Source organism: Odocoileus virginianus, chromosome 1 (assembly GCF_023699985.2).
Source record: "Odocoileus virginianus isolate 20LAN1187 ecotype Illinois chromosome 1, Ovbor_1.2, whole genome shotgun sequence".
NCBI lineage: Eukaryota > Metazoa > Chordata > Mammalia > Artiodactyla > Cervidae > Odocoileus > Odocoileus virginianus.
Window position 1 is genome coordinate 54643378 of NC_069674.1, and position 4956 is coordinate 54648333.

A 4956-nucleotide genomic window follows, 5' to 3' on the forward strand; every position below is an offset into this window, starting at 1 on the left:
TTTAACCATCTGTGCAAGGAAGGCAATGGCATCTATTGAATACCCACACAGACTGGATTTTGAAGCTTTTAAGACCGAGATAAAGTTTGACTTCATTTTAAGATGGAAAATCGAAGCACTTCCCTGATGACTCAGTGGTAAAGAATCCACCTGTCAATGCAGAAGACACAGGTTTCATTCCTGATCCAGGAGGATCCCACATGCCACAGAGCAGCTAAGCCCCTGCACCACAACTGTTAAGCCTGTGCTCTAGAGCCCAGGAGCCACAACTACTGAGCCCATGTGCTGCAACTACTGAAGCCCAAGCACCTAGAACCCGTGCTCCACTGCAAGAGAAGCCCACGCATCACAACTAGAGAGTAGCCCCCACTCTCCATAACTGGGAAAGAAGTCCACACAACTGGAGAGAAGTCCATACAACAATGAAGACCCAGCACAACCAAAAATAAATAAAATTATTATTTTTTAAAAAAAGATGTAAAATCGAGGCTCTGGTTGTCAAGTCACATTGCTATGGTCTCAGCTAGTAAGGAGCAGAGCTGGGTCTCAAACTGCATTCACCTGTCATCAAAGTTGCAGTTCCCTCTGCACCCCTCCCATCCTCCAATTTCAGAACATCATAGTTCCTAGGGTAGGTATGAGAACAGGAAGATACAGAAGAACATGGCAGATCCCTGGATTCTTAAAACAATTATCTTGGCTGAATAAGAATGGGTGGTGTAGTCAGTGGCAGTTCAATCTGTTCAGAGAAAAGGTATTGCAAAAAACCGCCTCATTCTCTCCCAAAGAGCAAACATATCCCCACCCCCAAAAAAGAAACGTTTCATTCATTCAATATATTTTTCCTGAGCACCGAGGCTCTGCAAAGTCTAAGAGTAACAGCAGAGAACAAGAGTAAGGTCCCTGCTTCTGGTCAATGATCAAACTAAGTAAGATGCTGATTCAGTTCAGTCACTCAGCTGTGTCCGACTCTTTGTGAGCCCATGGACTGCAGCACACCAGGCTTCCCTGCCCATCACCAACTCCCAGAGCTTGCTCATACTCACATCCATCGAGTCAGTGATGCCAACCAACCATCTCATCCTCTGTCGTCCCCTTCTCCTCCTGCCTTCAATCTTTCCCAGCATCAGTGTCTTTTCTAATGAGTCAGTTCTTCACATCAGGTGGCCAAAGTATTGGAGCTTCAGCTTCAGCATCAGTCCTTCTAGTGAATATTCAGGACTGATGGCCTTTAGGATTGACTGGTTTGATCTTCTTGCACTCCAAGGGACTCTCAAGAATCTTCTCCAACATCACAGTTCAAAAGCATCAATTCTTTGGCACTCAGCTTTCTTTATAGTCCAACTCTCACATCCATTCATGACTACTGGAAAAACCACAGCCTTGACTAGATGGACCTTTGTTGGCAAAGTAATGTTTCTGCTTTTTAATATGCTGTCTATGTTGGTTACAGCTTTTCTTCCAAGAAGCAAGTGTCTTTTAATTTCATGGCTGCAGTCACCATCTGCAGTGATTTTGGAGCCCTAGAAAATAAAGTCTGTCACTGTTTCCATTATTTCCCCATCTATTTGCCATGAAGTGATGGGACCAGATGCCGTGATCTTAGTTTTTTGAATGTTGAGTTTTAACCCAACTTTTCACTCTCCTCTTTCACTTTCATCAAGAGGCTTTTTAGTTCCTCTTCACTTTCTGCCATAAGGGTGGTGTCGTGGGCACATCTGAGATTATTGATATTTCTCCCAGCAATCTTGATTCCGACTTGCGCTTCATCCAGCCCAGCATTTTGCATGATGTGCTCTGCATATAAGTTAAATAAGCAAGGTGAGAATATACAGCCTTGATGTACTTCTTTCCTGATTTGGAACCAGTCTGTTGTTCCATGTCCGCTTCTAACTGTTGCTTCTTGACCTGCATACAGATTGCTCAGATGGCAGGTAAGGTGGTCTGGTAGTCCCATATCTTTAAGAATTTTCCAGTTTGTTTTGATCCACACAGTCAAGATGCTGATTAAGAGCCTGCATTTATTAAGCATTTTATAGCCCAGATATTTCTCCACCAAAGATGGGTTTATTCAAAATCAGCAGAGAACTGCGATTTGGGGTTTACAACCATCCAAATTCCTACCCAACAAGGAAAGAAGAACTCTTTAATAGAGGGAAAAATAAAGGTTGGGAGGGCTACATTAGCAGAGAGTCCATGGCTTTTCATTGAGTCCTTGCCTGGAAAGAGGAATGTTTCTTCTTTCTGTTGGATTCAGCTATTAGGCAGGGTGTCAGAGCTCCCCTATTAGTCTTCCAACTCTATTTAATTGAGATTTCTGTCTGTTTTTCTTTTTACAAAAGCAAGAAGGGGGTTCAAAGCAACAGGTATAAAAGCCTCTGCCTCACCCCAGCCAGATGCCTCCCTCAGTGGTAGAACTGTGAACACAGGAAATCTCAGTGCTTCAGGGAAAAGAATCATTGCTCAGGTAATTCCTACTTGCAGGAGAGAACAAATTCTCCTATCCAACTCTCCTCTTGGCGCCAGAGACTTCAAAAACAAATACTGCTAACAGAGGTCACTAGTGTCAGTTCACATGCCTGTGATATTAGCCACCAGACAGTCCCTCCGAGAATGACCTTTCCCTCAGGTGGGCCCACAGACCGGGCAAGCTGAGCCCTGCTTGCCCCATCCTGCCCCATAGCCTTCAGGGCTTACAGCTCAGGCCTCGTCAGACCTCCATAGCGAGAGAAGCTTGAAAAGATCGTGGAGCAGTCCCCAAAGAGGCAGTAAAAGCTGAGGGACACATGCTTTTTTAAGACGAGCACATGACCATCTTTGATAGATTTTTTTTTTCCGTTTTTGGGGTGGCAATAATGGAATACTCATTGAGTATGTAATTTTTAACTGATGCAGATCCACCCCTTCCTGCTTTGTTTCATGAGACAGAAGATGCAATTTTAGGGGTGTGGAAATGTTTGCATTCTGATCAGAATCACAAGCCAACCCAGTGCTTGAATGTATGCCAAGACCAGCCCCCCAGCAGAGCAGGACAACCAAGGGAAAACGTTTCCATTTCAGTCTCTGGCTTTTCTTACTGGATGGATTTTCTCTGCCCCCACTGTGCCATTTGCATTGTCTGTCCCCACCCTGAGACATTCTAGTCAGGACTGGAAAGCAAAGGCCAGGAGCCTGTTCACAGATGTCTTTGAGAGGGAAAGTTGGATGGATCTGGCGGCTGGTCCTGGGTGGTCTACAGACTCGAATATCATGGTGGATTCATGAGTTGGGAGATGAAGCTGCAAGGTGGCTGCTGCAGCAGTAGAGGAAATCTGGGTGGAATGCTGGGGGAGGACTCCTGGGTGCTGGCAGTTAGATCTTGACCTGGATGGGGTTACAGAGGTGTCCTTTTACTTCACAAAAAGCCATTGTCCTGAACATAAAGGTCATAAATGTATTTCTTTTTCATGCAGTGGGAATGCTTGTTGCATTTTATAATCTTTTTTTGAAACATGCCTTTTAAAAAGGCATCCTGAAGCATTTCCAGTTTAATCACAATATTGCTGCCAAGTCCTCCTGATGGTGGGTGTAAGTCAGGAAACGTCTGTGAAAGGGAAATGTCACTCTCTAGATACCCAAAAAGAGAGGAATTTGTTTTTTTTCTGTGGGAGACAGCAGACAGGGGAGATATGGGCTTCCTGGGTGCCTGGGTCCTCCGTGCCCAGCGGGCTGCAAGGCTGCAGAGTTGGAGCTGGTGGGTGACTGCACCAGGTGAGAAGACCAGAGAGGCAGGGTGGCCATCTGGCAGCTGCTGAAAGACGGAGCCGCCAGGGGCCCCCGCAGAAGCTGGCATCCCGATCTCTGCTACAGTCATGGCAGATTATGTGAGGTAAAACGTGTTCTTTATAAAGCCACTCCCAACTTTTCATTAGCTTGCTTTTCTCTTAACAAGAAAACTAATCAGGAGAAACAGCAAGAGATCCCCAAGCTGGACCTGAGTTCTCTCTCCAGCGTGGCCAAATGTGGCTGAACCCAGACCAAATAGAGATGTTTACTGACAGCCTAATAAACAAATGGGCCCCTTTGAATGTAACCTTGATGAATGGAGCATCCAGGTGTTTTCAATAATGGCAATAAGCACTGCAACTCAAAGTATTTCTGATTCAAGTATAATGCATTATTAGGCCATTAGAGGCTGAGCACAGAGGACCATTTGGACACGGCCCTATCAATAATGCTGCTTCCCAGCCTGCATTTAGGCCTGGGGAATTAGTCATCCTGATATTCTATTTAATAAAAACCTCAAGAAGAAGCATCAAAAATCACATTACATTTTAACAGGGTTACAGCAGCCCGGGAGAACCACAAGTTTAATTTTCATAAGAGCATTCATTCCTCAATTATGTCAGACATGAAAATGTAAATGGCAAATTTAATGCTAACAATATCCCTCAAAGCACATTGGCAGGTAAAGGCGCATTACATCGAGTGGATGCTGGCTGCATATTAAGCAGCACCCGAAGTGAGACATCGCAGGGGTGGCAGGGGGAGGGCTGGGGGTGAAGAGAGGAGGAGGGATTCAGGCTACTTAGCTAGGCTGCCCCTGGAAGAGCTATCGCCTTAAAGCAGCAGGGCAGGGAGGAAGGATGACAGAACTGCCAACGAAGATGAAACTTGCAAGTCTTAGCAATGTGGGCTTCCCGGCACCCCCTCATGGCACTTCCCATAGGTGCCAAAAGCCCAGTTTTTCTGTTAAATGACAGCAGTCAAAAGGTGCTAAAGAAGGCATTCAAGGGCTAAAAGTGAGCACAACTTCCAAGGTATTTCCAGGAATTGTATGACATGTGAAATGGAATTTGTATTTTAAATAGGTTAGTGACTCCCTCTCCCTCAGTTTTCTGGTCAAGAATATGGTAGAAAGAGAGAGTATTGTTTATATTTTTAACAGAAGCCACTGACATCAATCACCAAACAATT